Here is a 17,629-nt window from a genome sequence, read left to right as displayed (position 1 = left end):
AGTCAGCTTGAGGCTGGCATAGAGCTGACTAGTGTCCTCTCCCTCTTCAGTTAATCTTCAGTTCTTGAGTCCACTTGGAGATCCTTGCTTACACATGGTGATCAAGTACCTCTTACTCATCACAGGGCGAATCTCATGAACCAAGTGTCAGTTTGGAAGCTTCCTGGGCAGTTGACACCTTGCAGTATGACTGTGCCACTTGGCCAATCTCGCCCAGCGCAGGTAGCCTTCATTACTTTTGACTTTCAGCGCAGGTACAGAGTGGGACAGTTGCATTACAGCGCAAAAGCTCAGTTAAGCAGCTGACATGATCCAAAATAAGCCTGTTTTGAAGTGCTTTCAGGTGGAGAACTGATTGGAATTGCTGTTGTTTGATGACCTTGTTCTTTTAGGGGTAAGAACAACATGTTTAGGGACTGAGGATCCCTGTAATTATTGACATTCCATGCTCCATGATGCGAGGCACAAAAATGTCTATAACACTTGGCTGGATGAGTCACTATTCTAGTTCAATCCATTTTTGGTGCTCCTTGTGAGGACCTTACTAGTTCCTTCTTCTAGTTGCTCTCATGATTCAAGACCTTTGTTTAATCCTTTATGGGCTTGAGGACTCGAAACCACAAATTGATCCTTTGACTAAGTTAGACTTGCAACCAAATCCAACTCAACTTCTTGGAGATCTCCATATTCTTCTTCTACCACTACCACTTCTTCCATGGGCACAATTGCCTGGGGCCAAAGCATCCTTCTCAACCCCTTCCTGCAATAGGATGTCAAAAGGGTTAGCATAAGTGGAGGTCATATTTTGTCCAAAAGGTTTGTTAGTCTTGGCAACACCTTTCCCTTTGGTGGAGAGACACTTTTGGTATTTTCATTGACCATCTTATTGGGTAGACCCTTCTCTAAATCCACTTTTACACATATTTTTTGCATAGGAAAATTGTTGCCCTTTAGGCTCATCCCAGTCAAGGTAGTGACTAACACCATTTGATATTGTTTTTAAGCAGTTGTTGCTCCAGTAAGATAACGGAAATCGAGGTATATTGACCCACACTCACATCACCTTAGGAACATCATCGCCTGGGTTGAATCAAGAGACCATGTGTTAAGATACATACCTATGGAGTGAAAGAAGTAAGGTTCGTTTCTGAAAACGACATTGCAATCCTCCTTGCATTCGAAAAGTAGAGCAAAGAACTCAGTCCCCACTTCATATGCATTGAGGTGCCCCTTCATCATTGGCTTCCAACTCTTTTTCTTCCACTGCTCTATGGACTTGGGAGAAGGCCAAAGGCCCATGAAATTCTCGACTAGAGCTCTGTCATGGAAGGTCAGGTAGGTTTTGTGGAAACTTTGAGAAAGGATGATGACAAGTATATTCTCCACCTTTTTAACGAATTTTGTATGCAAATTCCTTTGAACACATATTAGTCTTAAGGTTGGAGATCAACACATGAAAGCAACCTCCTCATCCCCGGGAGGGCTTGAGCCCTTACCCCCTACGACCATTGTAACTTATGTTGAAAAATCATCGACATGCGTAGGGTGCTAGGGTCTGTGAAATCCTTCACATTTGAATAATAAGAGTTTTCTCATGCCTTTATTATTATTATTATTATTACAAATAATTAATATATAAACTAAACATATATACATTTAAAAACATGGAATAAGATTCTTAAACACAAAGATTTACCTCTACTTTACCATAGAAATCTTTAATATGTAAATAGGTTTTGTTACAATACCATGGGCCATGGTAGCTTATCAATACCACATGGAAAAAAACAAAAAAAAAGGTAATTCACTTCATATGACACTCGTTTATACGACATTTTTTTCATTAATCAATTTAATTAAAAGAGAAACAATGACATAATTTTTTTTTGGCTGTGAGGAAACATCCAAATAAGGTGGAGAATTGAACTAGTGACTTAACATCTAGGAGTGCCTTAACAAGACACCAGATCACTATCCATACAAGACCCTTGAACAAAATAATAACATAATTACTTTAAAGAATTTTCAATTTATATATATTATTATAATCTTTTTAAAATATTTCATAAAAAATTCAATTCCTGTTATCTACTCAATAATTATCAATATTTAAATTAAAATTCTAAAAACCCTATTTTAAAATATAACCACGAGTAGTAAATATATTTTATTATTAAAATATATAGGTGATTTTCCGACCTCTGAAGAGTGATTCAAATATATTTTATGAAAAAAAGGGTTATTGAAAGAGTGGTAACAAAAACAAGGCGGATATCTATGCCTCTATCGATTCACATCTTTGTGGGGTTTCGTAAATTGCAGAGCATCTTATCTCTGTTGTGAAAGGACATTTAATGCATAAAAGTGGAGAACGTGGACAGCCACTTGCAGAAAGTCTGTACTTTGTAGTCTGGACGGCATCATTTCGTTGGTAAATAAAATTATTTTAATTAGGTAAATAAAATTAAGAAAATTTATATGGTATTTGTATTTATATTTTATTATTTTTTAAGATATTGGTTTTTTTCTTGAGATTATAGCTATGACTAAATTTATAATAGATGAGTACAACATAATTAATATGAAAGATAATAGGCTTAGGATTTCTTCAGATTTTAGTCAAAACCACTTGCAATTTAATATAGGTTGGTAAAAGAATGCCAATGTTGACTAAACAATTGGATAATGGAGTAGGAGACCATTTTGTAGAATATTGATAACATTGAAAATAATGTCACATCTAAATTCAAGGAGAAATGTTTGTGTGATAAAAAAAAGTAGAGAATAAAAGAAGATTAAGGTACGAGAGAGTGGTCATTAACTCTAATCTAGAAGATCAAAACTAGTTCTATGTTATATCTAACTTAAAGAAAAAAATCAACAATATTAAAATAAGAACATAAACTTTTTAGTGATACACAACATTGGATATTTCCTACAACGTCATGTGATGAAAGAATTTTTCATCTTTATGATACTAAAAAGATGAGGGTTGAAAAACACTTTCTCTTAAAATGTCCTACATGTGCTCACATTAAGTCTCAATTTCACAATATTTTTTAAATTACTAAATTTCTTAACCTATTAGCTCAACAAAACTATCAAAATTTAGAAAAGTTTTTTTCTAATTTTTTCAAATATAAAACTATTGTTTCCCGAAGAAAAAAATAATATTTTTATTTCAAGAAGAAATTATGTACATTCCATATATATATATATATATATATATATATATATATATATAGAGAGAGAGAGAGAGAGAGAGAGAGAGAGAGAGAGAGAGAGAGAGATCAACCTCCTATACAAATACTAACTAAAAATTGTTCATAACCTTTGCCATAGGCACCAAAATAGACTTCTCAATCCATCCATTTATGACTTGTGTGGCAATACTCAAGCTATCCTTTATGTGGGAATACTTCTTTATCAATGTAAAACAAAATAAGTATCAGATCTTATGACGTGTTAACTTTATCCACTCATGATATCAAAAATTTGAAGTTACAAGTCACTTAATTTCCCACTTATTATATTTTTATAAATGAACTTCTTTGTGAATCATGACAAAAGTGTCCAATTGTATCTAAGTTTTGTAGAGTAGGATCCCCTCAAATCATTAAATGTTCATATACTTTCAACCTATTTGTCCATTAGTATAATATGACCATGATTAAGTTCATCCAAGATTTTTTTTCCCAATGATTTGACTATTACCTTGGAATTCCCAACTAATGAACTATAAGTCATCCTTGTTTCAATAAAGAGGTTGATGTTAGGTCACCAATCCTGTCCAAATTTAGTCTTAACATTCTATTGTAAATAGTGAACTAAGCATTCCGAAATAAATTATTGCATCTCATAATCCCATCAACCCCAATCCTCACTTCCACCCTGGACCCAACACTCCAAGCCAATTACTTCTCTAGAATTGGGAAGGAAGGCGCAAGAGAATTCTAATCATTAGAAACATTATAGATGTTTTTGTTCCATGTTCAAAACCAATCCAAGATCAAATCATTAACCATATATTTATTCTCTATCAGCCTACTCCAAACACTTGAATTTAAACATTGCCACAAAGACTTAGCAACTAATGCTTTTCCAAATATGATATCATTCTTAAGACCCAAACCACTCACTTCTTTTGACCAAGTGATTTTTTCCCAATTAAATAGATATATACAGGCTTTATACTAAGCACTTCCCCTCCACAGGTAATTAAAATAGATCATTCTAGCTCAACCATGATTCCCTTCGGAATGCAAGCAAGTGCCAAAATACTAGAAGTTCTTATATAACAATATTAATTAGAACCAAACAACCTTCATGGGATAACCAACTTTTGCACCAAAAATTAATTTTTGATTAAACCTTCCCCAATTACCACTCCTAATCCTATTTCATGTGGTAGTTTGGATTCAATGTAAACCCTAGATAATTACAGCTGAAAGAAATAGTAAACACACAAGTGACACCATTGTTTTTGGACAAATCGTCGCGAGAAAAACCCAACTTGGGAAAACCGGTGCAACAATTCAGAGGGTTATATTATTATGCAGTCTTTCTGAGTACAACTAGGTGCCAAACTGGCTCTCCCAACAGAGAAAATAATCTGGCAGTAATACCTCTATATTCGAAAGCAGATATTCGGAAAGTCTGCACCACGAAACCCTCTCCAGCACAATCTGAAGCTCAGTGTCAGCCCTCCTGGCCTCTGCGTCAGCCCTTTGAGGCTTTGCACAGCCTCTACAACCCTCTGCGTCACTCCTGCAACCTCTGCATGGATGACGCAGGTCCTTCTGGCCTCTGCGCAGTTGCTTCTGCCTCTACGTGGGTCCCTCTGGCTCAGTGTCTACCTCTCTTTGCTTCTACGCTGGTCTCTCAGCACTATATTTGCCTCTCTATCTCTTACTCACTTCCCCTCGCTGCAATTGATCACTGATTTGATTTCTCTTAGCAAACCCCGCTCTAAAAAATCGAATGACTGATCACTCTGGTGTATTCTCCAACTAACCCTCAAGCCTCCTCTTATACTTTTCCCGTTGGTCCTTCAATAGCCGAGATTACATCTCTAACCAATGGCTAAGATTAGATTTGGCTTGATCCATGTCATTTAGAACCTTCTAACCCAGTTTTATATTAATACCCATTAATGTTTATTTTTCCTAAGTATGGACTTAGGAACTCCATTAAAAATATTAATTATTTTAATATCTTCTAAACCGGGTAGAATCTGCCCAAACCATTTCTAGGTCTTGGAGATCTCATGTGCTTTAGCCTCTCCACCAATTTTCATGGCTAGAGCACATCCGATGCTACCCCAAATCAACACTCCCGCTTAGCGAGGACTGTGCTCTCCTAATACTCTACACTGAGCATCACTTTGATTATACGGCACCGGTACTTGTGCTGATGCTAGGCCTCCCCACCCAACATCCTCTGAACTGTTGCATCATGTACTGTTGCCCATGGCCTTGCCACTGCCATTGGTACATTTGTACAACAGGTCCCTATACATCTGTGCTGCTGTTGGTCCTTTCTCCCAACACTACATCTGCACTGCAACCCCTTCTCATCATGCTGCATTGTGCTACTGCTAACCGCTACTGCACTGCAACTCAGTTACTAAGAAGTAATTGATCCACCCAACTATTGACATCCCTGTCAAGCTAGAAACACTCCCGATGCTGAAGCTCTCTTTGTCATTATCTCGTGCTCCCTCTACTACCTATGCGCTGCTGCAACAACTCCCTGCCTCTCGCACCGCTGCAAACCTCTTTGTGCCATCCTGCACTATTACAATCTCCTCCATGCCTCTCGCACTGCTACAAACCTCTCTGCGTTGCCCGAGACTACTGCACTGTAGCACTCTCTACAACTCCATCCACATCCCTTTCTACCGACATCCGCCATCCTCCTACTTCTCACTTCGGGGCTCCCGTAGCTAGGTATAATCCAAGAGTTTGGGTACCTCAAGGATCCTACTCCTCATCGTCTGTAGTCTTCCTAACTACAGCTTGATGTCTCCCCACCTCTTCTCTAGAGGTACATGAGAACTCATGGCACAATCATCATCCTCTTCTACCTCCTTTTCTGCCTTCGTTAGCATTGCCTTGGAGTCAGATGTCTCTCCCTTATTCTTCTTCCTCGGAAACTGGTTCGCATAATGCCCCAGTTCCCCACAGTTGAAGCACTTTATCTTGGAGAGGTCATTTTTCTTCCTCTTCTCCTGCTTCCCTGCAGATGCTAGAGTTGCATCCTCTTCCTCCTCTTTCTTAATCTGGACTCCTTTGATGCTACTTCTCGTCTTTGACAACCCTCTAATCTCTTCTTGGCGAAGAGCTACCCACAATTCTTCCCAATTTGGAAGATTCGCCCTGCCCAGAATACTCTGGACAAATGTCTCCCACTCCTTGGAGACTGCGTTTAGGGCGGTCGTCACCATAAAATTCTAATCCGGCGTGGACCCTATGGAAGTCAGTTGGTCCTGGATCTCCTTCAGTCTACCAAGGAAGTGATCTATCTGCTCCCCGTTTTGCATCTGGTATGATCGCAGATGATTCTCTAGTAACATCTTCATCTGCATGGAACTCTACTAGTACAACGTCTTCAAGGCGTCCCACATTTGCTTTTTTGTCTCCTTCTTGACAATATGTTGGACCACATGATCCTTGACCCCATCAAGGATTATGCATTTCGCCTTGGCCATTGCTTCCTCGTACTTTTCATTGTCAGCTGGGTCAACTAGGATAGCCATTGTTCTCAAGGCGAAGGCCTTGATGCGATGTCTATCTAGAATGGACAGGATCCTGGCCTTCCAGACAACAAAGTTGGACGCCCCGTCCAGCTTGTCCTGATCCCTGAGTCCATTCATGGCCATCTCTCTACTCTTCCTTTCGACTCCTCTAATTCTCTACTTCCCTCTGGAAGTTCTCTCTTCAACTCCCTCTAAGTCTCTACTTCCCGTCTGGAAGTTCTCTGCTATACTCACTCTGAGTTTCGATTTCCCTCCTGGAAATCCACCTACCAACGGTCAAGTCGCACCTCTTCAATCTCCTATGCACCTGCAACACTGATTTTGATTTCTTGGCTAGAAATCCGCCTAGGTAGAGACTCCCTCTACCTTGGTTTTGCCCCAATAGGTATTGTTCTATCTCGCAGCAACAATAGCCCACCAGCTTCACTCCCCGCAATCTACGCACAGCTTCCTATGCCCCAGCAACTGAAGGACTAAGCCTCTAGGCTCTGCACAATCCCGACACTAGCTAAAATGCTCCCCTAGCCAACTGCGTCAACCCTCTTGGTCTATGTGTGGCTCTTTGTGAGCTTTTTCTGCCCTCAGCCTATACTTTTGCCTCTCTTTGGCCCTAACTGATGACGGAGTTCCTCTGCATCAACCCTTCTCTGCCTCTTTCTGCAAGGAACAAATTTTGTCACTCGAGACAGTTGTTTCTGCTGCAAATGCTCTACTTCAGCTGGTTCCTTCAGCTCTCCTGTGATCTGCAACGCTCTGATACCATGTTGAAATTTCTAAGTATTACCTGTTAGAAATTTTATCTATATTCTCTGGGTTATTTCTCCTACTTGTTAATTACAAACCAGTTATTTAATCATATAAATACTGAAATAAACGCAAGACAGTCTCAACCATCTACAGATCAACAGCTGAAAGAAATAGAAAACACACAAGTGACACCGTTGTTTTTGGACAACTCGTCCCTAGAAAAACCCAACTTGGGAAAACGGTGCAGCAATTCTGAGGGTTATATTATTATGCAGTCTTTCTGAGTACAACTGGGTGCCAAATGAGCTCACTTGACAGAGAAAATAAGATGGCAGTAATACCTCTCTATTCCGAAGCAGATATTCGAAAAGTCTGCCCCACGAAACCCTCTCCAACACAATCTGAAGCTCAACATCAGCCCTCCTAGCCTTTGCATTAGACCTCAGAGGCTCTGCGCAGCCTCTACAACCCTCTACGTCACTCCTCCAACCTCTGTGTGGATGACGCATGCCCTTCTGGCTTCTGTGCAGTCGCTTCTGCCTCTACGTGGCTCCCTCTGGCTCGACGTCTGCCTCTCTCTATTTCTGTGCTAGTATCTCGGCATTGTCTCTCCCTCTTTGTCTCGTACTCACTGCCCCTCGCTGCAACTGATCACTGATTCGATTTCTCTTAGCAAACCCCGCTCTAAAAAATCGAATGATTGATCACTCTAGTGTTTTCTCCAACTGATGCTCAAGCCTCCACTTATACTTTTCCTGTTGGTCCTTCAACAGTCGAGATTACATCTCTAACCAACGACTAAGATTATATTTGGCTTGATCCATGTCATTTAAAACCTTCTAACCCAGTTTTATATTAATACTCATTAATATTTTATTTTTCCTAAGTTTAGACTTAGGAACTCCGTTAAAAATATTAATTATTTTAATATCTCCTAAACCGGGTAGAATCTGCCCAAACCATTTCTGGGTCTTGGAGATCTCATGTGCTTTAGCCTCTCCACTAATTTTCATGGCTAGAGCACATTTGATGCTACCCCAAATCAACAACAACAACATTGACTTAGAATGAATTATTGACTTTATGTTAATACAATACTACCATATTATATTAGAATTACATAGTTGTTTTGTAGTTAATTAATATTATATATAGTTTAGTATTAATATATAGTCAAATATATGTATATATAATAGGTTAATATTTAGTAGTATATGATAGGTTATAACATTAGGTGATAATTTATACAAATCAATTTGATCTAACATAAGAATGACAATTAGTATTAACTTAACATAGTGTCATAAGGCTAGCATAAACAATACTTAATATAACTTAGTTGGATTAGATTAGAATAACATTTAATTTAAGCTAGGATAACCTTTAGGCTAGTCTTAGGTGGCAGGGTAACTGGACTCATAACTAGTCGAAACCACCATATCAAATGGAAAAGGATTTGCTCTAATGTCCCGACTGGGTGGCTTCCCCCCCAATGTTGAAGCAAAAATTTCGAGCCTACAACATTTTTGGTGCTAGAAGGAGGGCTTGAGCTAGTTAGCCCGTGTGAATTCTTGTTTTAACATTTTTAACTTGCTATGGCTCCTACATGCGTTCCTAGTTTGGGTCACGCTTTTAGCTCACACAAGCGTACTAGAGGTATGTCAAGGAAATAACTTGAATCCATATCTGAGTTGCAATATGATGGTGAGAGCGACACTATTTCTATTGTAGATCATGTCAATCAATTTATACATAAATGTAAATGTTTTAAAGTCACTAAAGACAATAAAATCTGCAAGTTATTTACTCTATCATGAAGAACTGTGTATGGGAGGTGGTGCCGAGACCAAAGAGCATGTGGTTGGTTCCAGATGGATTTACAAAGTGAAGCATGCAACTGATGGGAGTATCAAGAAGTACATGACCATATTTGTGGTCAAAGGCTTCTCACAAGTAGAGGGAGTTAACTATGAGGAAACATTTTCCCCTGTGGCAAGATATTCCTTAATCAGAACCATTTTCCCCTTGGAGCCATCATCCCTGAAGAGAAAATACTTCTTTCCTTTGATGGAAGCACTAATACCATCAAATCCCACTTCCATCAGCACAATACCACTCCTAGTGACCTCCAGAGCTGCTATACACTTTCCAATGGCACAAATGTCCTCTTAAACATTGTCCACAGTCTGCTCCATGTATGTTTGCTGACATAGAAATTTAACCTTAAGAAACAACTAAAAGTACATGCGTTGATGCTACACCATGTCCTCCAGTTTCAAAATGGATACAAGCATAATATGAGTAGCATCCAACAAATTATCTATGACCAAGCCGACCTCAAATATTTTTGTAGGGTCATGAGAGTTAGCCATGGATGAAGTGTGAAGGGACGCACAATTTCCTTGAACAACACAGAGGAGAGGAAGAACAGATAAGCTAGAAACAACTTGAGACACCTTTGCATTACCGGAAGGTTGGGTGGTTGTAATATCGAAGGAAGATCTACTAACACATGAGCCAGACATCCACCATAAATTTGACTCCATAATCCAAAGATTGGTCGGACGAATGATTGATAGGGCATCGATTGGCATCCATAAATTCTTGTTCCCGTTTGAAACATTCCTCATCATTTCCTAGGAGAGACAAATGGTCTTCCACTAAGAGAGGCATAAATGGATTAGACTCCTCTGTCTCAGAATGATAAAAAATCCCATCAAATTGCAATTCTAATTAATGACACAAAACAAGGAATTAATAACTGTGGGTTTTGAGAATCAACAAAAATCAAAGTTGAGGATTTTGACCACACTACAATGGGAGGGATTTATGGACATCCATGTGCCCATCCTTGTAATGGAAGTGGAATATATCGTGACTCTATGACTTGGTTTATAAATTTTACACAAATCAAATTTATGCCTCATGAGAACAACTAAGTCCCTGCTCTTTTACATAAAGATTTCAAAATTTATACTAAGAAATAGGGTAGAAAAATTCAATTTTGTCCAATTCAATTTCCCTTGCCCAATGTTGGAGCCTTGTTTTACTAACTCATCTGCTCCCACATTCAACCCCCTTAGTATATGATAAAACTCAATCTTTTAAAATTGTGAGGTAGCGTTGATCACTCTTTGAGCCATAGGGAGACATGTGGTACTTCTCAATCATCTGGCCTTGGTCATTTATCGAATGATGATCAAGGAGTCTCCATAAACTGAGAGATTAAGAATATTACTTTCTATTGCCACCTCCAAACCTTTCCAAAGTGAAAGAAACTCAATTGAATAGTCGTAGCAGTTCCTAACCCAAGAAAATTTGGACAATATTTTTTCACTGAGGCTCATGAGAACCCCTCCCTCTCAGCTTGCCTCTATGGGTTACCTATAGATGCACCAACAAATAAAAGGGAGAACTAATGTTTCTTCAATCTCCATTTCAAGATTCCTTTTGACTTAGCTCGAGACAAGATACTTGATTCTTAATCGGTTTGCCTTTGCCAACTGCGGATAAAGAAAATTTCTTATCAACAATTATCTAGGAACATTTTTCTTCAATTAGATTCTTTAATTCTCAGTCACTGAATCCACAAACAAAAATTGATTCAAACAATAGGGAGGAGTCTTCAGATGCCACCATTGAGGGAGACAACCTCTCATTTTTTAATATTGCTTTATTTTGCGTAAGCTAGATAACCCAATAAATGAATTTTGGGAAGGCCATCCAACAACTAATTAGAAGGGAAGAGGCCTTCCAGTTCTAAGGGTAATGACCCAATTTTTCAAAAATATCGACCCATGATTCCAGGATGTGATAAAGGAAAAAATTGGGTTGAGTGTGGTTCTCCAGGCCTCAAAGGGAAAAAGGGAATTGTTGGAAGAGACGGGGATAGATTCCTTAGAGCAAAAGCACATGGCACATCTAGAGGGACCAAGAATGTTTCTTTTCTAAAAAGTTTCTGTCGTAAGGATTTTTTTGATGGACTAGGGACCAACAAAAGATGTTAATTTTTAGAATACATTCATTGTTCTAGATTTTAGACCGAAAAATTTCTACTAGGAGGAGGATGGGAAAGATTTTTGACTAATAGGGAGTATCCAAGCCTAATAGAATAAGAGAAGGTCAGGCTCAAGGTCCAGGAATGATGATCCAATAAAGAAGATGAGATTGGAGCCATTCCTTTTAATAATTGAATAATTTATACCATTGTGGATGGAGAATTTCAGGAAGAGGTGGCATAAACCATCCCTTCTAACGACTTGATTCATCTTAAAGATACTTTGTTAGTTAAATTTTTAATCCCTTTCTCTTACGACTATATAGCTAATTCCTTATATTCCTCATGGGAACCCAATAAACCATAATTACAGAATGCATCCTTCCAAAGGTTGATGTGAGCATCGTTCCCAGATCTCCATCTGAGATGATTTACAATTAAGGGGGAAAAATCTTTACAAATCTTCCAAATTTGAGAACTCGGGCCAGTCCATTGAACCTCCCCAACTCTTAATATTTGATTCTTCCAAAAGTATTTGTGAATAAATGTCATCTTCCACCACTCTTTTGAATCAGATATCAGTGTCCAAATTATTTTAGATCCCATTGCTGAATTCATGAACAAAGAATAAACAGACTATGTTCCATTGGACCAAATAGAATTTTTTTTCATTCTTCCCCCTTGCCATAATATTTCCATAACATAATGCTCATTTGGGATAGCACTGACTTTAGGCAATCATACCAAAGCATATATAGAGCGACAATGAGGAAAGCACATATTTAACCAAATTAACCTTATCGACAACATTCAACTAGATTTCTCTCCATAATTGAATCTTTTTTTTTGAATTTGGATAACATATCAGCCCAACTATCACTACTCAGCGTTCCCAACACTCGGGTATTTGAAGAATTTCCAATTAGTTGCAAGAGAAAACTGTAGAATTTTTTAAATCTCTTGAAGAGTAGAGATAGAGAAATTCCATCCAAAAAATTTACTCTTACCCTTATTGATAAGTCCTTGAACAGATAGCGATAAACTTGTCCTTGGCAATAATAATTGAGGTGCAGCATTAAATTAATGTCTTGGCTTTTCGTAAATTGGAGAGCATCTTTTTGTAAATTGCAAAGCATCTTATCTCTGTTGTGAAAAGACATTTAATGCATAAAAGTGGAGAACGTGGACAGCCACTTGCAGAAAGTCTATACTCTGTAGTCTGGACAGCATCATTTCGTTGGTAAATAAAATTATTTTAACTAGGTAAATAAAATTATTTGAATGAATAAAAAGTGAAAATTAAGAAAATTTATATGGTATTTGTATTTATATTTTATTATTTTTTCTTGTAAGATATTGGTTTTTTTTTTTGAGATTATAGTTACGACTAATTTTATAATATACAAGTACAACGTAATTAATATGAAAGACAATAGGCTTAAGATTTCTTCAAATTTTAGACAAAACCACTTGCAATTTAATATAGGTTTGGTAAAAGAATGTGAGTGTTGGCTAAACAATTGGATAATGGAGTAGGAGAATATTTTGTAGAATATTGATAACATTGAAAATAATGTTACATCTAAATTTAAGGAGAAATGTTTGTGTAATAAAAAAAGTAGAGAATAAAAGAAGATTAAGGTAGGAGAGAGTGGTCCTTAACTCTAATCTAGAAGATCAAAACTAGTTCTATGTTATATCTAATTTGAAGAAAAAAATCAACATTATTAAAATAAGAACATAAACCTTTTAGTGATACACAACATTGGATATTTTCTACAATATCATGTGATGAAAGAATTTCTCATTTTTATGATACTAAAAAGATGAGGGTTGAAAAACACTTTCTCTTAAAATGTCTTACATGTGCTCACATTAAGTCTCAATTTCACAATATTTTTAAAATTACTAAATTTATTAACCTATTATCTCAACAAAACTATCAAAATTTAGAAAAGTTTTTTTTCTAATTTTTTCAAATATAAAACTATTGTTTCCCCAAGAAAAAAATAATATCTTTATTTCAAGAAGAAATTATGTACATTCCACACACACACACAGATATATATATATATATATATATATATATATATATATATATATATATATATAGAGAGAGAGAGAGAGAGAGAGAGAGAGAGAGAGATCAACCTCCTCTACAAATACTAATTAAAACAATGTAAAACAAAATAAGTATCAGATCTTATGACTTGTTAACTTTATCCACTCATGATATCAAAAATTTGAAGTTACAAGTCACTTAATTTCCCACTTATTATATTTTTATAAATCAACTTCTTTGTGAATCATGACAAAAGTGTCCAATTGTATCTAAGTTTTGTAGAGTAGGATCCCCTCAAATCATTAAATGTTCATATAATTTCAACCTATTTGTCCATTAGTATAATATGACCATGATTAAGTTCATCCAAGATTTTTTTTTCCCAATGATTTGACTATTACCTTGGAATTCCCAACTAATGAACTATAAGTCATCCTTGTTTCAATAAAGAGATTGATGTTAGGTCACCAATCATGTCCAAAGTTAGTCTTAACATTCTATTGTAAATAGTGAACTAAGCATTCTGGAAGAAATTATTGCATCTCATAATCCCATCAACCCCAATCCTCACTTCCACCCTCGACCCAACACTCCAAGCCAATTACTTCTTTAGAATTGGGAAGGAAGGCGCAAGAGAATTCTAATCATTAGAAACATTATAGATGTTTTTGTTCCATGTTCAAAACCAATCCAAGATCAAATCATTAACTATATATTTATTCTCTATTAGCCTACTCCAAACACTTGAATTGAAACATTGCCACAAAGACTTAGCAACTAATGCTTTTCCAAATATGATATCATTCTTAAGACCCAAACCACTCACTTCTTTTGACCAAGTGATTTTTTCCCAATTAAATAGATATATACCTTTATACTAAGCACTTCCCCTCCACGGGTAATTAAAATAGATCATTCTAGCTCAACCATGATTCCCTTAGGAATGCAAGCAAGTAAGTGCCAAAATACTAGAAGTTCTTATATTACAATATTAATTAGAACCAAACAACCTCCATGGGATAACCAACTTTTGTACCAAAAATTAATTTTTGATTCAACCTTCCCCAATTAGCACTCCTAATCCTATTTCATGTGGTAGTTTGGATTCAATGTAAACCCTAGGTAATTTAAACTAGTGTGAAAGGTAAAATTAAATAAGGGCAAAACAAAGTTAGGGTTGTGCGGAGGTAATGGCATGCAAAAGATGTGGTAAGATGGAAATATCAATGAGTAGATGAACATAAACAATTTATTCCTTAATGATGTCTTTTATTTTCCTCAATTCTTGTTCGCCTTGTACAAAGAAGAGTTTTAACAATAAGACTAATTAAAAACTTGTTGTTTCATAATCACTCTATTTGATGTGTGACCTGAAAATACATCAACAATCCTATGTACACCTACATTAAATTTCAATTTCAAAATATTTGTTTTGCATATTTTATTAACCTTTTAACTCATCAAAACTATGATGCTTTCGAAATACTTATTTTGAAATGATTCAAAATAAGTTTTTAATTTAAAAAATATAGCTTTACTTCTACTTCATTTTTTTTTTATAATTCAAAATCGACTTTATGAAACTTTAAAATGTGATTGCTAAATAATACCAATGTGGGATTACTAGTTTCATAATACCAATGTAGATCCATCTGAACTATGGATCAACAAAGTGTCGAGATGGATCAAATCTCTTAAGATGCAAACTTCTTTTTGAGTGGAAAATTTGAGGGAAAGTTTGCGCCTTGAAAGATTTTATTTCTATCGATGCTTGGTAGATCAAGAGTTAAGATGGATCTATGTTAGTTCCTAATAATGCTATTTAGATTATATATAAATATTCTCACATCTCTATATAGTTGTTGTTGTTTTTTTCGTATCTAGATGAATCGAAAACTGGGTTGGGCTTGTACTTACATGACATGAGGTCAATTCATATCACTGCCACTATACCTCTAGGTGAACCCATGCACATCCAAACACATGGTCCATATGGCTAGTCAGAGGGATTTGAATCTCGAACCACATACTTCATAAAGACTTCATATCACAACGATCACTAATAAACCGCCCCTTAGGTACATGGATATTCTTAATTACATACATATACACTTAGTGTATATATAATTATATAATATTTATTCATTAAATTTAAATATGATATTTTGAAATATCATGCTTATTCATATGAATTATTATTTTTTATATATATATATGAAGTTATAACATATCATTGTTACTAATATGAATCATCATTATTTAAATTTCTTTCAATGTGATATTTATATTATAATTTTTTTTTGTCATGAAATTGTTTGTAATTCTATTAATAAATTTTAATTTACAATATAACAAATTAAATTGAATCCATTTATTATTTTTGTTACTATTTGTTTATTTTTTTTAATTGAGTCTACACTATGTTTTCTAATGCTTTATAGGTCATCTCAACTAATGTTACTACAACATCTCTCCAGCACTAGGTTGTAGATATTTTTTTGTGAAATTATGTTAAATAATATGGACATTAAAATATTTTATTTATGACTTTCAATTTTCTTTTTGGTTATTCACATATTTTTTGAAAAACCATAGACCAATTCTATATTAAGTATAGAAGAAATTACACATCTCCTTCACCTTTATATTAAATTATAATATCAAATTTTATTTTAGATTTCAAATATCACTTCCATATTAAATAGTAAATTTTTTTATATATCTTCCTTATATTTAAAGACAAAATAATTTTAAACAAAATTATATATATGTTTAAAATTTTATATATATATATATGAACGAATAGATCTTGACCCTTTTCTATTAAGTGTGGGAGCTCATATATATATAACTTTTTATTTATAATCAATATTATTATATTTTTAATTATTAATCAATTTTATAATATAATATTATGGAAAAATATTTTTTCCACACCAAATTGTAAAGCCTTGAAAAAATTCCATAAATATCAAACGTGAAGGTTAAAGTGGAGACATAACCTTCACTTTAAATTTATGGAAGAAATTCTTGCGAGTCTCATCAAAGGTTATTCTTTTTATGTCTTTCGTTATTGAGTTACCACATTCTTAACTTCTTATTTTGTGTTTTTTTTAAGGATGAAGATCACCTCTTGGGTCGAAGATTAAGACTTCCATCACTTTTTCCTTTTGCTTTTATATCTTATCAAAGGTCACAATTCTTCCACAGTTTTTTTTTGTTTTATATTAAAAATTTTATAGGAATAACCACTAGTTTTTGCTTTATGTAACGTTGAGGAGGTACAAATCAGCTTTCAGCTCAAATCCAAAATGATTGCATAATAGATTTTTCTTTATATAACGCTTATGAGAGAAGAATAACGTTTCATCTCGGAGCAAAGCAGTTGTGTATTTCTTTTGAAGGGATTATAAATTAATTAATTTATTTAAGGTAAGCAAATAATTTTTTAAAAAAATTATTTTTATTTTTTAAATTTATAATTCATTTTAAAAAGTCAAAATAATTTATTAGATATAAATTATTTGGTTGGTGTGAGGTTTATTCTTTGTCAAATTTTAAATTCAAATTTTATGAGAGAGGTTGAGGGTAGGAATCAATCATGGTCGATAAAAACTATTTTAAGGGACATCCAGACTCAATTGAGTCTTGCACAATCTTGGTGACAACATCTTGTAGTTGGATAGATTGTCTTTCCATCCAACATATGGGTTGGCCCCAACCTAAGCTCAACCTAAAATTAGAATAAATAAGTAAATCATAATAAGTCCATAAAAATGATAAGCTAGTCATTATTGGTTATTATTCATTATTATGAGTTGAAAATCAGGTCACTTGAAATAATTCATTGGTGCTTTGTAAATGGGTAGACTCTCACCCTTGCCAATGCCTTTGGGTATTGGGTCATTAACCTATTTCCTTACATCTAAAGAAGATGGACTCTTAGCAATGTTGAAGAAAGTCATTATTGTGATCGTCACTAAACTACTTCCAAGATGTCATTTAAAAAAAAAATCTAGATGAATTAGCCACTCGTTGGGATTACCTAGGTGATACCTAGATTCAA

The sequence above is a fragment of the Pinus tabuliformis genome, chromosome 3_1 (assembly GCF_031772625.1).
Source record: "Pinus tabuliformis cultivar Carrire ecotype Pingquan chromosome 3_1, CPIR1, whole genome shotgun sequence".
Taxonomy (NCBI): Eukaryota; Viridiplantae; Streptophyta; class Pinopsida; order Pinales; family Pinaceae; genus Pinus; species Pinus tabuliformis.
This window is presented reverse-complemented; position numbering follows the sequence as displayed.